This window comes from Rhinoderma darwinii, chromosome 9, assembly GCF_050947455.1.
Source record: "Rhinoderma darwinii isolate aRhiDar2 chromosome 9, aRhiDar2.hap1, whole genome shotgun sequence".
NCBI lineage: Eukaryota > Metazoa > Chordata > Amphibia > Anura > Rhinodermatidae > Rhinoderma > Rhinoderma darwinii.
Window position 1 is genome coordinate 86,004,057 of NC_134695.1, and position 19,667 is coordinate 86,023,723.

General features: G+C 42.8%; 1 long non-coding RNA gene across 2 annotated transcripts in view; it reads right to left on the minus strand.

Moving 5' to 3' along the window:
* Positions 1-17,195, minus strand: part of LOC142660479 (uncharacterized) — a 263,842-nt gene extending 246,647 nt beyond the window's left edge. For both annotated transcript variants that reach the window (XR_012850491.1, XR_012850492.1), the window contains exons 1-2: positions 17,050-17,195; positions 16,867-16,962 (exon numbers count right to left, since the gene is read on the minus strand). This is a non-coding gene — a long non-coding RNA (uncharacterized LOC142660479). The remainder of the gene's footprint in view (positions 1-16,866; positions 16,963-17,049) is intronic.
* Positions 17,196-19,667: the final 2,472 nt, after the last annotated feature.

The window sequence follows — 19,667 nt, forward strand, 5'->3', positions numbered from 1 at the left end:
CCTGTTTACACAGCGAAATGGTCATGAAGGAGAACTCATATGAACGCTAGTTTGCCCATAAATTGGCCCATGTAAAAGGGAATTAAGTTTTAGGCAAAAATCGCCCAACCCTGGGATCAAATGCCAAAGTGAAAGCTACAGAATTGTCAGTCACAGCAGAAAATGTGGATCAGCAATGGGTAGCAGCAAGTGAAAACTACCTTAAAGAGGCTCTGTCACCACATTATAAGTGCCCTATCTCCTACATAAGGAGATCGGCGCTATAATGTAGGTGACAGTAATGCTTTTTATTTAATAAAACGATCTGTTTTCACCACTTTATTAGCGATTTTAGATTTATGCTAATGAGTTGCTTAATGCCCAACTGGGTGTATTTTTACTTTAGACCAAGTGGGCGTTGTACAGAGGAGTGTATGACGCTGACCAATCAGTGACCAATCAGCGCCCTGCACTCCTCTCCATTCATTTACACAGCGCATAGGGATCCTGCTAGATCCTTATGTGCTGTCTTATACTAACACATTAACAATACTGAAGTGTTTAGACAGTGAATAGACATTCCACGGAATGTCTATTCACAATCTCTGCACTTCGTTACTCTGTCTGTGGTAGTTACAGCAGAGGAAGCGTGATCTCGTTGTAACCTGTCATTTACAGCGAGATCACGCTTCCTCTGCTATAACTACCACAGACAGAGTAATGAAATGCACAGATTGTGAATAGACATTTCGTGGAATGTCTATTCACTGTCTAAACACTTCAGTATTGTTAATGTGTTAGTATAAGACAGCACATAAGGATCTAGCAGGATCCCTATGCGCTGTGTAAATGAATGGAGAGGAGTGCAGGACGCTGATTGGTCACTGATTGGTCAGCGTCATACACTCCTCTGTACAACGCCCACTTGATCTAAAGTAAAAATACACCCAGTTGGGCATTAAGCAACTCATTAGCATAAATCTAAAATCGCTAATAAAGTGGTGAAAACAGATCGTTTTATTAAATAAAAAGCATTACTGTCACCTACATTATAGCGCCGATCTCCTTATGTAGGCGACAGGGCACTTATAATGTGGTGACAGAGCCTCTTTAAAAAATGAAATGTTCGAACGTGCCTTACATATTTTTGGAAGCGGCTGCAGAGCCCAATGTGGGAATGCAGCCACCTAAGTCAATGTCATCTAGTGCTACATTTTGATGGATGTTAAAAAGATTTGGTAGTCCAGAAATTCCTTAAATTCAGCATCACACTGGTGTCAGACTAATGGAATTATAACTGTATGCATAATATAAAGTCTTGGTGAAGGAAGACTGTACATAGTAAACAATATAGGTTTATTTTAAGGGACTCTGTGTTGTTCTAAGTCTATCAAGTGTGACTTCAATTAAATTTGCAATCACTTTAAGAAAGTTAATGAACTTTGTCGGTAACACCACGCCAAAGGATCCGGGGAAGAAGAGATTGGCCCAATACATTTTTGCTGTTGGTACCCTTAGGCATAATTTACACGTTGTTGATTTCTTGAGTATTTTATAGCCAAAATCAGGAGTGGATGCAAAAAAAAGAGAAGTATAAGGCCTGGTTCACACGTAGCGTAAATACTTATCATTTCATACTTACCCAGAAATCTCTGCTCCTGCGTCCATCCAGGCCCCTAGGGATGACGTTTCATCCCTTGTGACTTCTGCAGCCAATCACAAGCTGAAGCGGTCACATGGGATGAAACGTCATCCCAGGAGGTTGGGCTGCAGGACATCAGAGGGATGCGTCGCAATAGCTACAGGTAGGTTTACATTTATTTAGTTTTTTTAAAATGTAGTTTTCCGCAGTGGACATTCCGGCTGAAAAACTGCACCACAATTTGGTGCGGCTTTTTCGGACGGAATTCCTTGTGGGAACCATGGCGGATACTCGGCGTACTTTTACACAGCCTATCCGCCCTGCGCAAACATACCCTAAATCTTTCCATTATATTTCCACAGTGTTTAGGAGTGAATTTTGAATTTTATTGAGTGAATGAGGGCTAAAAAAAAGTTGCCATTGACACAACCTGCACATCTATACCTATATCAACTAGTGAGATCTTTGAACGTTTTAGGAAAAATCTTTCAATAATCTTTTCCAGGTATTCTGACCATCTTTAATGTAAAGGGGATAATGTCGCTCAAATGCATCCTCCTTTCCTATGTCTTACAAAGTTTTACCATAAAATATACACAGTTGTAATTGCATATGTCACCGACACGGAGAAAAAAGGTACGAAAAGGAAGAAATTACTTATGATAGACAATTTCAGTTTAAATTGCTAAAATAAGACGCCACCTCATAAAGTAAAAGATATTGGAAATAACTCCATGTCTGCAGTGTGGTATGATCCCCAGGTCATCTGTAATGTATTCCAAATTTGCTTGAAACAGAACAGTTGAGTTAACCTACGCTGCATAAATCCGCAGGGGCACCTTTCATGATACAATTTAATAAAAATAGTCTATGCATTTTATTGCACTGTCATAACTGATAGAGGGACTGGTGTGTGCGATTCCGCGGATGGCGGAAGAACATTTCCGGTACAGAAGATAATGTGGAAAGAACTACGTAACTTTCACCATAGATACAGCATATTATTGTCATACTTTCAATGGGCGACTTCAAAGTAGATTTTCTGATGGTTAAAGTTTTTTCTGCATGGATGTTTAATTCACTAATGCCTGTGTACGGTTATGACATGCCATCTCGTTACCTAATAAGATGTAGCAGAGCCAACTTCGTCATTTTCTTTTATGCACTAATATAACTAGGACGCTTAGCTGCAGACCTATGTAAAACATTGATAAAAACACTATCGCATCACGGAGCATTGTAACAAATGATACACTTCAACTTTGCGATGTGCATACTACAAGTAAAAACATAACTGACTAAATAATACGTATGTATATACTGTAAGAGTGAAATTAATTTAAACTGGTATCAATGGACAGATTATTGAGTGTATGTTCTGGCTGATGAAAATTAGTGTGCAGATAACATACACCAGTAACTAAATGAGACAAGTGTATCAGAAATACTACCTTGCACATGTCAGACAAAACAATTCAGATAAAGCAGCCAATCCAATATTTGCATCAAAAAAGCATTTTTTTTTTATAGCCTATAAAGTGAATAAAGTTCATTCTATTATGAGATACTCAATAAATTACTCTATCTTGGAGTCCCTTTAACGGTGGATTGCAAAAATACCAATACCCTAATGTTGTGTTAGTATCAGAATCGCTCCCTTTAGCTGTGTGAATGCTCCACTAAAAACACACAGGGCTCTGAGGAATTTCAAGTTTCCTAATTTGGCTCTGGAAATCTGTCAGCAAATATAAGCCGCTGAATAATAATTTATGATCTGCCGTCCAATGACAGATTAAGGGTATGTTCACACGTAGTCAACAAAAACGTCTGAAAATCCAGAGCTGTTTTCAAGGGAAAACAGACCCTGCTTTTCAGACGTTTTTTGACCAACTCGCATTTTTCGCGGCGTTTTCACACCGTTTTCGCGGCGTTTTTTACGTCCGTTTTTGGAGCGGTTTTCATTGGAGTCTATGAGAAAACAGCTCCAAAAACGTCCAAAGAAGTGTCCTGCACTTCTTTTGACGAGGCTGTATTTTTACGCGTCGTCGTTTGACAGCTGTCAAACGACGACGCGTAAATAACAGGTCGTCTGCACAGTACGTCGGCAAACCCATTCAAATGAATGGGCAGATGTTTGCCGACGTATTGTAGCCCTATTTTCAGACGTAAAACGAGGCATAATACGCCTCGTATACGTCTGAAATTTGGCCGTGTGAACATACCCTTACAGGGCAAAGGCAGGAAATTTGAAAATCGCTTCGGAAACCTGCATGTTATTTTGGAGCACTCCTGTAGCTAAAAGAGCAATTCCTATAATTGCTTAATATTTGGAAATTTCTATGAATACAGTCCCCCAATGCATTTTGTTTAAAGCCTCATTTTTGAACAGTGAAAAGCATAAGACCACAAGCGCGACATGGCAGAGGAGTATAAACGGAGCCTGTTCGGCAGCACAGAGTCAATACGGTTCCACAATAATACTTCAACAAGCAAAGGAAAAAACTGCAAGCGTTTTTTCCCAAAAACACTGAAAAAAATGCTGCGGCCGTTCATGCCGTTTTTTCCGTCTCCTATTGATTTTAATTGGGTTTTTGAGGTGGAAAAGGCCTCAAGATAGGTCGTGTCGCATTTCTCCCCCCCGAGCATTTTTTTCCCACTGGCGGGAAAAAAACGGCTCCGCCTCCCATTAAAATCAATAGGACGCGATTTACGCGTCAAAAACAGCGCCAAATAGCTCCGTGTGAACTAGCCCTAAGAAGCTGCAGATGCTAAGTATAACACCGCATTTTGCCTCAGTACATGCCCATATTTTATCTCTGTAATACAGCATGCCATCATTCTGTATAAATCTAACCTGTGTGTATCTCCATATAAAAAAAGGAGTATAAGGAGGTACAGTATGGGCCCACATATTTATCGGAGTGCCATATTACAGATCCGTACAATGCAGATCTGTAACACTGCCGTGGGGGGGGGGGGGTTAAACGATCCAACAAACCATTAGACATCTTGGTGCTACCATCATTTGAACTATTGCATGCATCTCTGTGGTTATTGGTCAGCATCATACACTTCTCTCCACAACGCCCACTTGGTCAAAAGTAAAAACACGCCTAGTTGGGCATTAAGAATCCATTAGCATAAAGCTAAAATCGCTCATAACTTGGTGAAAATAGATCGTTTTTCTAAATAAAAAACACTGCTGTCACCTACATTACAGCGCCCATCTTCTTATGTAAGAGATAGGACACTTATAATGTGGTGACAGAGACTCTTTAAACAATGTATGGCATTTACATTGCCTAATGTCCGATCTTTACAACTCCTGGATTTGTACATGTCTTGCTGTAGTGGTTCATCCATCTGCTGAGGCATAGAAGAAAAAAAAAAGGGATACGTTGCGGCTTTATTTCCAGTGTATAAACAGTGTCATCCGTAGGACCGCCATCCCCGTGTCTGCAATATCCATCCCCGATCTCTAGTCATATGTTGAGCACATCTGGAATCTAAAAGGGTCAGGATCTATTGTAATATTACACTGTCTCATCCTTCTGTCTCTTTGATGAGCAACAGTTAGACATTGGGGGCGCTCAAGCCTCCTCTCTGCTCCATCGAGTCCGTCTTATTTCCTAGGCCATGATTACGCGGGCCAGGCCATTTACAATCTTTGTATCATTATTCCGAGCTCATATATAAAACATCAGCAGTATGGCAGTATAATATTTTCATATCCGAATCACAAAAGGCAACGTTGCGGCCAAGTCTCACAAAAAATATGCTGTAAATGTAAGCCTTAATAAGTCTTGTTCCGTTGAAAGGAAATAAAACCTGAGTATTAATGAGGTATAATTATATATTTAAAATCTTTTTCCCTTGTGCAGTATATAGGATTAATGCCAGTAAACTCATAAACTGCAGCATTCTAGTCCATTACATCTGCAATGATTAGAGATAGTTTGAACATCTGGCATATAATCTGTGATAGAAAACAGCATTCCACTCTTTTAATGGACGTCTGGAGGCTACACGTATCTGGTTTTATCTCTTTTCTTTTAACTCTTTGTTACGGAGGAAGGATTGGGCTCGCTGGTCGGCTTTTGTTCTGTGGCTTTTTTTAGCTGCTGCATCTTGATATACAGGGAGAGGATGCTGGTTGTTTTTTTGGGTACCTTTTAGAGTAAATTTCAAATGGATCCCAGAGGAACCATAGATGTAGCCATGAAAAAAATAATTTCTAAGCCTATTGTGTTGTGCTGCAGTTTTAAGGTTCCCAGAAAGTCCCCAGTCTCTGCGTTTCTCAAGACTGTACACCTACTCGAGCAGCTGTGACAAGGCTTGGAGGGAAACCAGAGGGATAAGAGAGAGACACTGTATCCCTCATTGTGTGGGCTGAACTGATGTGTTTCATTCAAACACAAAGTTACATCTAGAGAAGATCGATTTGCAAGTCATTTAGTCAGCGAGGTTACTGGAAACTCATGGGTTCCAGCAATCCAGCCCCTTGTCGGCTTCATTATGAGCATTTTGGCGAATGATGTAGATGACAGATCTTCTTGTTTTGACTATTATGTCTTCGTGATCCTGTCTAAATGGCTAGTATACCAAACAGGGGGCAATGTTTTGGCTAGTGTGTAGTACACAGCTTAGTCTGGTGCCTGCATATAAGTAAGTCTGTTGGCTAGTGTACAACACAAAGCCAAATGTGAGGACTTTCATACAATTTATAACAAAGGCTGATAGCCAACATACAAAGCATGGCTATCTGGTGGTAAGAATGCAAGTTAAAAGGGGTTGTCCGGGCACAGACCAGTTATTTATACTGATGATCTATCCACAGGATAGGTCACCAGTATATGATCGGTGGGGGTCCGACGCTCAGACCCCAAACCAATCAGTAGCTCCGACTGCCTCTGGGCACCAGATGTCTGTGCCGGAAGCAGATACCTACGGTCACAGTATAGCGACCGAGTTGCAGTACTGCAGCTCTGCTCCTATCCAGGTGAATAGAAGCAGAGTTTCAGTTCTGCAACATGGCCGCTATACAATGTATGGAGCCATCTGCTTCCGGCACTGAACACTGCATAACATCTGGTTCCCGGAGGCAACCAGCACCGGCTGATCGGTGGGGGGTCTGGGTGTCGGTCCCCCATCGATCATAAACTGATGACCTACCCTGTGGATAGGTCATCAGTATGAAAAACCGGTCCGTGCCCGAACAACCCCTTAGCCAAGTAAATTAAATTAATAACCAGTGGTTAGTATACAAAGCAGGACCTCAATCAAATAGCTCATGGACAACACCTAGAACCGCCTGCTGGCTAATATACAACACAGAACTGATTGTAATGGCTAGAATATAACAAAGATCAAATCCCTAACTAATATACAACGCATAGCTAAATACAGGGGTAAATACAGACAGCAGAGGGGTCCATGCAAGATCAGAATATGGGCCCCTTGCTGCCAAATAGCTTAAACAGAGACATAGGGCCAGATTTATAAAGAGTGTTGTTCCATATGCCAGTCTTAATATAAAGAGCACTGGAGTGAAATGTGCCTAATTTATTAAGGGGCGCACACCTCTTAATAAATTAGGCGCATCGCTCTCTGTCCGCGCACCAGAGTTGGAGTAGATTTCTGCTATAATTGGCGCCAGCTTTTGGCGTCAATTATAATGAATTTGTCGGCCACAAGTAGCCATGCCCCCTCCCACAAAGCTCTGCCTACTTTTTAAAAAAAAGTGTCAGAGGCAGCATAAAAATGCAAAAGTCTCAAAAAAAATGAAGTTTTTGCACAAATTGCAACTTTGTTACGCCAGATGAATTCCCTCTTAGAGCTATGTCTCTTTTACAATTCACCATTAATTCTGAGGCATGAAATTCATCTGCTTATTTCCTTACAAACTAATAATATCCCATTTTAAGGAGACAATGGGCCCCTTTACCTACTGGGCCCTTGTGCAACTACACACGTTGCACATATGGTATACCTGCCCCCAGCTTTTATGTGTAAAAGTATACAAGGCAAAGTGGAGTCCAGTAACTTGATGGCTATAATACAAAAGGACCCCTGTCCGCCAATTATTTTTTCCCCAGACTCTGCAGGGTTAAAAATTATATTTTATTTTTTTTCCAACCCAGATGATCCACAATTTTGTTAGTGTAAGAAAACCAGTGACCGCAGTGTTCCCGCGATGTGACAGGAAAGAACAGAGACAGCTAAAGCAGCTCCTAAGTTCTAGAACCCCACAAATAACCCCCTGTATCTCAGCTTCCTGAAACGGGAGAAGTGGGATATTTGATTTAATATTTGGCTGAATTTTTAGATTTTGACTGGAGTTTAATATAAATCCAAGGGTTCTCAGCACTGGAATTATGTGAAATAAAGTAGTGATCATAGGGGCAGACATTTTTCTGCACATGCTGTCACTCATATCCCACCGAAGAACATTGTAGTCACTCCCCCAATCCCAAAATAACCGATAACAGGGAACAATAGATTGTAGTGCAGCAACTCTTATCTAAAATACATGGAAGGTGCAAAGCTCAATGATTCTAAATGCAAAAAGATTTTTCAAAGAGAAATTCCTTCAAAATGCAATATATTTGCTTTTATATTGACTCAACCAAGGCAAAAAAAAAAATACTCTGCAAAATGATAATCATGTTTCCTGTGCAGTAATTAACTTCTGATAAGGACACATTAATTATATCGAGTGATGAGAGTTTGGGGATATTACACGGCTTCACATGGGTATGTAATATAATTTATCACAAATCACAGAGCAATAGGTAATTATATTTGAACATAACAATACCTCGAGTGTACGAAGAGGAAAAACGCTGCAGAAGACCCGGACACTAAACTAACAGTTGACATTACAATTTTTAGTGCGCGCAGACAGTGGAGGCAAAATGGGCAGTTGTTTCAGACCCTATGTTTTACGGGTGCACCACACTAAATAGTGATTTAATCCAAACTATTATTGTACTATTCAAATGACATTCACATTAGTGTTATTTTCTGATACTTGAGAATACTATATATTTTTTATTTTTATTAAGATGCACAATGCTTATGATGAAATGTTTGTAGATGAACAGGGTAATATTTTAGGTATGTTCTCGTGAATAAATGGAAATACTAAGACATACCAATAAATGAACTACTAGTATCTTCGGGGCAGTACGGTGGCACACGGCATCCCGAATTACAGAACTGTAGGCAATATCTTTGCTGCCTCAGTGAGGCACTGCAGTCTCCCCTAGAAGCAATGCCACAATAAAAACAACATAAAATAGCACTGTAAGGCTGTGTTCACACTGAGTTTTTTGCAGGAGGAAAATTCTGCCTCAAAATTCCGTTTGGGATTTTGAGGCAGATTTTGACCTTCCTGCACGCTGTTTGCCACGATTTTCGCTCGCGCTCATTGAGTGCTAAGGGCACAATATGGCCATGAAGATCTGTATTTATGTTAGGGCTCATTCAGACAGGAATATTCTGGACGTAGCACCAAGACAACCCCCCCCCCCACACCTCTACTGAACCAAACTTACAGCACCATAGGGATCAAAAGCAGTAGTGAAAATCAGTACTGCAAATAAGAAGTGTAGAAATAGTACCTCAAAAGAGTGAATCCCTTCATGCTAGTTTTTTCTCAAAACGTATCTTTTATTTCAGCACGCTGCTAAAAAGCATCACAATCCCTAATTCTAGAACGAAGGATAAGGCCCCACAGAGGTTGATGCGGCAGAAATGCATCCGACAGCCGTGCCGACACTCTGTGCCTGTCAAACTGTTGGTTAAAGGCCGCGCGTTGTTGCGTGTAAAACGGCAGTTTACCTGCAAAATTGTGCAGACATTAATGAATACATCCTTTGTGGCCGCACAATTTTGCAAGTAAACAGCCGTTTTACACGCAACGCGCGGCCTTTAATGAGCACTTTGACAACTGCAACAAACAGGGAGCTGGAGCGGCTGTTAGACGCATCGTAGCCGCATCAATGCCGCTGCGTGGTGCCTCACCCTAAGAAATTCATTTTTTTTAAATTGTTACCTAAGGGTCCTTACAGATTATTCAGTTGAGGTCGGTTAATACCGCATCGAAAGACCGCATGCATTTTTACCATGATTTGATGCAATTTTTGATGCGGTTGCGGTAAGGAAAGCAACTGCATTGAAATAGGCACTGAATTACGATACAAATTATGTAACAGAGATAATATGAAGAAACTCTGGTAGGCGGAGAGACAATTTTTTTTATTTAAGGGTTTTGTACACGAACAAGTTCTGTTACCAAGTTATTACGCTACTATAAAACACAGCTAAATAGAATTGAAACATACAGACACGGGGTGCATGATGTGTTGTACTCGTCACGCTTCGAGCATTTGACTTCCAAGTAATGATCCCATTGTCAAATTTGTATTTTGAGAAAACAGTTTTAGGTATTCCCCTGTATTTACGCCTGTGAGCTGTGCTAGCGCTAAAGCTATGCATGAGTCGGAAACCAAAAAATAATTGGATATAAAAATGAAACCGAATGTAAATGTCCATTCAAACACAGACCCAAGTACAGAAAAACAACTTGCGATTTCATTAATTAATACATCACCAGATACCAGCACAAAAATACCATGTCTAGTTATCTAGCGCCTCAGATGCAGAACACAGGCTCATTAGTCTTATGTACATCAAGCAAGAAATGCTATTTATTCTTTCCAAAATAATGATTTGCTTTATGTTAGCGATGCGGCCGTGTAACATGGATGCAAAAACTCATGAGAATTTTTTTTTAAATAATTAACTATAAATAGAAAAGTCAGAAATGGACGACATTACTGCACAGTCAAATACTGTAACTATAACCTATGCCTTATTCACATGAAAGTTGAAATCGGCCGTGTCACGGACGTTTTTTTTGTTTTTTTAACGGCCGTCACATGGTTGCATTAAAATAAATGTACTTCTATTTACATGGCCGTTTTTGTTTTTTTTTTTGTTAACGGACCGTGTGAGCTGCCCGTGAAAAACTAGGACCTGACCTATTTTTGCCCGTTTTCACAGATCCCTCAATAGGCTCAAGTCTATGAGGAATCCATGAAAACGGGTCCCGCACAGATGCAAATCAGCCGATTTTACCCTGGTCTCGGGGTGTCACGTGATTTGAATCACGCACTGGGATTCTTGTGCAATTCACACAACTTTTTCACCTTTGGTCATACTCGTTCCACTAATTCTCAGAAACAAGCCCATGTGTAAACTCCATTCTGTCCATGCCAAAAAATTATCCCTTATGCAAATAAACACATAGGTTTAATCTGAAATAAATACATATTATTGATCAAGAGCCAATCTGTGCCCCATGATACATATACAAGTACTGGATGGAGACTATTACACCGTATCATCTATACCAGGGGTCTCAAACTCGGCCGGGTAAGTGGGCCGCATATAGAAAAAATGGGAAGTTGACGGGCCGCATTACTTTCAAATTTGATACAATACAAAATTATTGTTAATCACTTAGTTATTTGAACTACTATAACACTACATTACTATAATAATACCACTAGGTTTAAAAATTGAGATATTTCTCCACGTGCTTATTTCAACAATCCAGTTTTCCAGTTTAAGTGCTAAATGCAGTCCGGCTGCCGCAGTGCCCTCCGTGGATGCTGCCGCAGTGCCCTCCGTGGATAATGCAACACACCCCTAGATAATGCCACAGTGTCCTATGTATATACTGCTAGAGTGCCCTCTGTAGATGCTGCCACAGTGCCCTCTGTAGATGCTGCCACAGTGCCCTCTGTAGATGCTGCCACAGTGCCCTCTGTAGATGCTGCCACAGTGCCCTCTGTAGATGCTGCCACAGTGCCCTCTGTAGATGCTGCCACAGTGCCCTCTGTAGATGCTGCCACAGTGCCCTCTGTAGATGCTGCCACAGTGCACTCCGCAGATGCTGCCACAGTGATGTCAGGGGCTTGCCCAGCGCTTGAGTCCCGGAGCAGAGCCGCTTCTAGCAATCTGCCTGGGATTCCAGCTCTGCTCCTGACATCACTGTCCATATATGGACATGGATGTCAGGGGTAACCCCAGAGCTGGAGTCCCGGGCAGAGCACTAGTAGTATCTTCCTGGGACTCCAGCTGTGCTCCTGACATCACTGGGACTCCTGCTCTGGGAAAGCCCCTGACATCATTGTCGATGTATGGACAGCGTTGTCAGAGGCTTCCCCAGATTCCCAGAGCAGAGCCTATACTAGCGCTCTGCCGGGGACTCTGGCTCTGGGGAAGCCCCAGACATCGTGTGTCCAAACATGGACAGCGATGTCAGGGAATTCCACAGAGTCCCGGAGCAGAGCCGATACTAGCGCTCTGCACGGGACTCCGGCTCTGGGGAAGACCCAGACATCGCTGTTAATATGTGGACAGCGATGTCAGGGAATTCCAGAGTCCCGGAGCAGAGCCTGTACTTGCGCTCTGGCCGGGACCCCGCTCTGGGGAAGCCCCAGACATCGTGTGTCGAAACATGGACAGCGATGTCAGGGAATTCGACAGAGTCCCGGAGCAGAGCCGTTACTAGCGCTCTGCCCGGGACTCCGCTCTGGGGAAGCCCCAGACATCGCTGTTCATATGTGGACAGCGATGTCAGGGGATTCCAGAGTCTCGGAGCAGAGCCGATACTAGTGGCTCTGTGTCCCGCGGGCCGCAGATGACAGCCCCAGGGGCCGCATGCGGCCCGCGGGCCGCGTGCTTGACACCCCTGATCTATACTATGGCACTGGCCCTGGGGAGAAGCTGCCATTTAACGCAGGGATACCTCTAGGCAAGAGTCTCTTATGCCTAATGGGAAATCCAGCCCTGATAGTGTCACCATTCCTAAAGCAGATTGACTTAAGGCCCTATTACACTGGCCGATAAGCGGCTGGTGCAGCGAGCGCTGATCAACGAGACATCGTTGATTGGCGCTCATTTGCTCCTGTCACACGGAGCTATGGATGGGGACAAGCGGTCGTTACTCCGATCACTCGTCCCCATCCATTATTATCATGTTGGCAGCACGTCTCCCCGTTTACACCCCAAGATGTGATGCCGACAACCATAAAATTTTTTACTTTTTTAAAACGATACAACCAGCAGATGATCCAGCGTTTGCTCGTTCATCTGCTGATCGCTGCTTTTTTTACACAGGGCAATTATCGGCAACGAGCGTGAAACGAAAGCTCGTCTGCCCGATAATCGTCCTGTGTAATACCCCCTATACCCCACCTCTTTTTCCATGCCAATAAGCTCAAATGATTGTGTAAGAATAAATAAATTAGCGGTTACTGATGGAAGGAGGATGGGATTTATTGCATTTTTAGTGCAGTTTTTGTATTTCAGGCAGGGGGATACTAATACTGCTGCTTCTTTCTATTAGGGATCAGTGGAGATCCCAGAGATTAGAACCCCACTATCAGATAGAGATGGCTCATCGTTGCAATAGGTCATCACCTGAGATGGAAGGTGAAATCCTTCTGGTGTCAACAGAGAAACTCTAATCCACATAAGACTGTCTGGGTTTATAGTTTGTTTTTTTTTTGCTGTGGTCTCCACAGTGTTTCTTCTCTGATGGAGATAGTGCAACGGCCAGAGGTTACTTTGTACATTTTTATAGTAGTTGTCCCTCTTTGACTGCAATGTGGTAACCCACTTGGAAAAAAAAAAAAAAAGTATTACGTTTTTTATATGTGGTAGCACACACCATTCCCTAGAACTGTTTCTTTAAAAAACATGCACCAAAAAAAACACTATTTGGCCAAGGCAGTCCTCCTCTAGTTCCACCTGGTGGCTATTATCGGCAATGCAGGATTCAGTTATTGGAATACTCCAGACAAATACTTTAGACGTTGCGATCGAGGTCCGTTTAAGACTATACTCAAAAAAAGCATACCTTTTTACCATGACTTGATGCATTTTTTGATGCGGTTGCGGTTCAACAGCAACATCGGAATACACCCTTAGGGTTTATTTACACATCGTGGTAAAATCCAGTTTTTGGCCATGATTTGTGAAAGTCGCAGCACAAAACGCATTATGACTGCACCTTATACAGGACTCCTCAGCGTCCAGCACCAGTCTCTTCAGTGACCAAGCTCTGTAATCACAGGTCAGCACTGGAGAAGACAGGTTGGACAATAAGTGACTACACCGGATGTCTATGCTCCTGCGGAGATCCAGCGTGGTACCTGCGATAACAATGGAGGGCGGCTGTTTTGGCGCATATCATGCTACCAGCATTTCTGGACAACAGCGATTTAGAGAAATTAAGATGGCTGCAGGTTTTAATTTCTGGGTCATGTATTGCTAGGTAAAGGTGCTTTCATACATAACGATGACTGTAAAAGCCAATATATGCCATAACTGAACTGTTTCAACGGAAAAAAAATCATCCTTAGGCCTCATGCACACGACCGTAAAAACACCCGTTATTGCGGGTCGTAATTACGACCCGCAATAACGGGCTCATATACTTCTGTTAGCCACGGGTACCTTCCCGTTTTCTCACGGGAAGGTGCCCGTGCTGTTCAAAAAATAGAACATGTTCTATTTTTCTATTTTACGGGCCGTGCTGCTATACTTTATAATGGCAGCACGGCTCGCAAAAGCGGCCGGCTGCCCGTGGCCGCCCGTGCTCGTAATTACGAGTCGTAATTACGAGCACGGTCGTGTGCATGAGGCCTAAGGCCTTATGCTTTTCTTCAGGGTGCTATCCGTTTTTTTTAACAGATAGCACCCGAACACATTTATTTCTATGGGGCCATACACACTTCCGTTGTTTTTACGGTTCCGTTCTTCCTTTCCGTCAAAAGTAGTGCATGTCCTACTTTTGTCCATTGTTCAGTGACCGTGGGGCCCATTGAAGTCTATAGGTCCATCAAAAAAACGGACGGCACGCGGAAGCCAATCCTGTAGCCCCTGTTTTTCACGCAACAGCAGGGCATACCAAAGTTCCCTGCATTCAACACACAAAATGGATTTTAACGGACCGTTTAAAACGGAAGACAAACGGAAGCACAGCGTCCGTTTAAAACGGTACAACGGAACAGACACAGAGTGACAACGGAAACCACACGGATGTCACAACGAACACGTGGATCCGTTTTAGGGTATGTTCACAAGCAAACGCAAAATACGTCAAATCACAGAGCTGTTTTCAGGCGAAAACAGCTCCTGAATTTCAGACGTAATTGTTCGTACTCACGTTTTTCGCAGCGTCTTTTACGGACGTAATTGTAGCTGTTCTTCATTGGAGTCAATGAAAAACGGCTCCAAAAACGTCCCAAGAAGTGACATGCACTTCTTTGACGCGGGCGTATTTTTACTCGCCGTCTTTTGACAGCGACACGTAAAATGACAGGTCGTCTGAACAGTAAATCGAAAAACCAATTGCAAGCAATGGGCAGATGTTTGCAGATGTAATGGAGCCGTCTCTTCAGGCGTAATTCGAGGCGTAAAACGCCCGAAAATAGGTTGTGTGAACATACCCTTAAACAGACATGAAAACGGTGAAGGATGTGTGCACGAGGCCTTAACGTTGCAGATATATATTACATTGTATGCCCTAAAGGACCAAATCCTCAATAATGAATAACGTGTCATCGCTGGTTGGATCAGGGCAGAGGGACCCAGGTACGTCCAGTAAATCATTTTAAGGCTGGATTCACACACAGCGTTTTGCTGCGTTATTTAATGCGCCTTTTTAGTGCGCCCAGATGTAACATTAAAGTCTGTAGTAAAATATAAAACGCACTACTCACAACTGCGTTTTGGTTTGTGATGTTTTTCAAGCAATTTTGTGGTCAGTGGCGGTTTTTTTCAAATGCAGCACGCTCTGGGTATGGCATTTTTTTCAGGTGTTTTTCCCCATAAAATTCTCTATAGGACTTCAAAAACATCAGAAAAAAAACCATGTACAAAATGACACCAAAAATGCCATAAAAACACCTGTTCTATTTTATTAACGTGGGCGTTTTTAAGAAGCCTCTTTTGATGCAGCTAAATTATCAAACACCGGTGCCGATGTCATGTGACCGCGGTGGAAAATCTACCGCTATAGTAACGTGACAATAGACAACGTATCTTTACAATGTACTGTCAGCAAGGAGCACCAAGAGACCCCGCAGACTGGCGCCATAGGAACGGGAGAGAATCGGTAACTTAAGTATATCACAAAGTTTAGCATTTTTGCGAGTACGGTTGATAGAAAAAAATTTCGTAAAACCTGGAAAACCCCTTTAATTTACATTATAAAATTGTAACGCCTCATGCAAACGACCATAGGCCTCATGCACACGACCATAGCCATGTGCACGGCCGTGATTTTCGGGTCAGCCGGCAGCAGAGTGTCACCCGCAAATCGCGGGCCGCACACATGGCCGCGCCCATTATTTTCTATTATTACAGCCGTAATAAGACATGTCCGTTCTTTCTGCGGTGCGGGCTCCCGCGCCATGCACGGACAGTGAAAACCACGATCGTGTGCATGGCCCCATAGAAATGAATGGGGTCGCAATTCTCCCGTGGATTTTCGGGGGAATTGCGGCCGCAAAAGCACGTTCATGTGCACGGGGCCATAGTGTTTTTCTGGTCCGCATATTCCCGGACTATGGTCCGTATCTTGCGGATGAAATGTCATCTGTAGCGCATCCGTGTGTCATCCGTAAAATGCAGATCATATAAAAAAAAGTGCAAGGAAAACGTCCTGTCGTTGCTTAGCAACACTTCCGCATATCCGCAATATTATGGAGGTGTATCCGCAGTTTCCACGGGCCCATTGACTTCTATGGGCAAGTCCGTAGCGAATTTGCGGGCCGTAATAAGACATGACCTGAGTTTCTTCGGCTCATATTTGCGGTCCTGGAAGAAAGCGTGAAAACCACGGTCGTGTGCATGCTGCCATAGCAATGAATGGGTCCGCAATTCATCCGCAGATTTGCGGGTGAATTGCGGCCGCAAAAATACGTTCGTGTGCATGGGGCCTAAGGCTTGCCCACATCTGCGCCCGAGGCCTCAAAGTTTCCGTCAAATTCTAAAATGGCAAAGCGTGCAGCGCTATTTTTTTCCGTCAAAAAGACAGACGCCATGCTGGAACCTGATACATCCCATTACATACCGTAGTATCCGTCGTATGAGGGATTTGACGGAGCTTTGTGGTAACACAAATGTGAACAAAGCCCAATACTGTATGTTATTGTGTGACTTACATTGGTTTTCTGTCATGTCCTGTTCTTTCCCGTACAAAAATGGGTGGGAAACGTCCATTTTCATTTTTTTCGGTGATATTTCCACACCAGGCGTCTCTGTAATTAAAATATCGAACAAATTACCTCAATATAAAAAATTTCCCTCAGGTTGTTGAGTTTATACATGACATTCACTAAACTTACCTCAGGATGTAGACACGAACTTAACAGGACACACTGGACATCATGTATAAAGCCAGGGCTGACAAGAAGGGGAGCAGTTACCCATAGCAACCAATCAGAATCAAGCTCTTATTCCACTGCAAATAAAAGCAGTGTTCCCATTGGTTGCTATGGACAGATTCTGTCTGCAGTAATGGTTTCCATATACATGAGTCCCAAGGTTTAAGGAAAAGTAGAGAAGTTGCTCAGATAAACCAATAAAGTTGTGGAATTCAACTGAAGGAACTCTAAACTGACAGCTGGGGGGGGACAACTGGAGCAGCTGTCCATAGCAACCAATCAGGCCACTGCTTTTATTTTCTAAAAATGCACTCATATGATAAGTTGAAATCTGATTGGTTGCTATGGGTTCCTTATTCACAAGGCATGCTGGGACTTATAGTTCCACATTACTTCACATACAGGATACAACTTGAGAGTAAAGACATAGCAAGCGAGAAACCGCTAAATATTGTTGCATTAGTTTAGACACAAATCACTTCAATATTTACTCTTCTCTTATTTCACATAAACCAATCTGTTGCTACATTTTAAATTAATTTTGAGTCACTTCAAGTCGTTAAAAATAGAAAGCAGCTGTTTCTTAGTTATATCTGTTTATGGGAAAGCTGGATGACAACAAATATGGCCGCCATTACAGAACAACTCCCCGAGTAGCTATCACTAGGCTTTCCCATACCCGGAGTCATGAAGTCATCAACCTCTGCTCCTGTATCTCCAGTATAGTTTGCCAAGATTTACGATTTAGCAGTCTGGAAAAGCTAGTGAATAATCCATGCAGGAGATGTAATGGAGGCCATTTTGGATATCACCCAGCTTTCCCAGAGACAGATATCACGAACAGGCCTTATGCACACGACCGTAGTGGTGTGCACGGCTGCGATTTGCAGCTCGGACGACCGCAGAGTGTCACCTGCGGGCCGCCCGCAAATTTTCCCTATTTGCGGGCCGTGCACATGGCCGCGTGCATTCATTTCTATGAGCCTGGACCGCAAAATGCGGCCGTAATAAGACATGTCCGTTCTTTTTGTGGTCCAGGCTCCTGGACCACGCATGGACCGTGGAAACCACGGTCATGTGCATAGGTCCATTGAAATGAATGGGGCCGCAATTCACCCGCAGATTTGCGGGTGAATTGCGGCCGCAAAAATACATTCGTAGTATTCGTTTTTCTTTTACACAAAACATTTGTTGACTTTTTCCATAAGGCCAAATGCACACGACGCGTATTACGTGCAGATAGGCCCCGCATATTTTTGTGCGGTAAACCCGCAGCCTAATTCAGTACAAAGTAAATGAGATTTTAAGAAATCTCATCTATGCGTTGCAAATTTTCTCCGCACGTGAATTAACCTGCGGTGCGTTTTTTCAAATCTGCAGTATGTCAATTTATCTTGTGAATTGTATCTGACTAGTTTGGAAAAAAAAAACGTACCAAAATCCGCAGAATAAAAACGCACCAATTTCCGCATCAAAATGTAAATACCGCACATAAAAGCACATTAAAAACACACTATTAGGGTAATGCACACGATGCGTATTACGTGCGATTTTGCCATGCATATTTGCGTGCAGCAAAACCGCAGCGTAATACAGTACCAAGATAGACAATGAGATTCCAGGGTATTTCATGTCCACGCTGTGGTATTTTTCGGGACGTTAATTGACCACGCTGTGCGTATTTTCAAAACCGTGGCATGTCAATTTATCCCGCGATTCCAGATGTGATTCTATCCCTGTAGTTCTACAGAAATCCGCAGCAAAACCCGCAGCATGAAAACGCCGTCATTAATGCTGCAAAACTTAAAAACCGCACCGAAAAAAAACGCACCCTCAGTGCGGTTTTTCTGCAAAAAGTTTTGTTGCGTATTTTCCTGCAGCAAAATATGCAACGTGTGCATGTAGCCTTGGGTGCAGATTTTACCTGCGGAATTATCTACGTTTACCTGCGGTTTTGATGCAGATTTTTTGCACCAAAGTCCGCAATATGCTTATGTAGCCTAAGGCTACATGCATACGTTGAGTATTTTGCTGCAGAAAATACGCAGTAAAATCACTAGAAATTTCTTAGGGAAAAAAACGCACCTGAAGGTAAAAAAAATTTAAATGCATTTTTTACATTTTGCTGCAGGTTTTTCTGCGTATTTCCGTAGAACTACAGGGATAGAATTCGCATGCGGAATAGCAGTATTAATTGACATGCCACGGTTGTGGTATGGTGGTACTGTTTTAAGCTCGCAAATACACGCGTCAAAACTGCTCCTAATACGCATCGTGTGTATTGACCCTAAGAGTCCATTCACACATTGTGGTTGAGTTGTGGTTAGAACCGCATCGAAAAACCACATCTGAAAGCATGCATTTTTACCGCGATTTGATGCATTTTTCTATGTGGTTGCGGTAAAAGCTCAACTGTATCGAAAAACCGATGGGGTTCCAACCGCACCTCAACGTGTGAATGGACTCGAACATGTAATTATATATATCACAAGGCAAAATAACTTACCTTAGGGTACAAGCACAGTGCTCCTGGAGCATGCTGGAATTTGTAGTTCCACCTGAGTTGGCGCAGGAGGCTT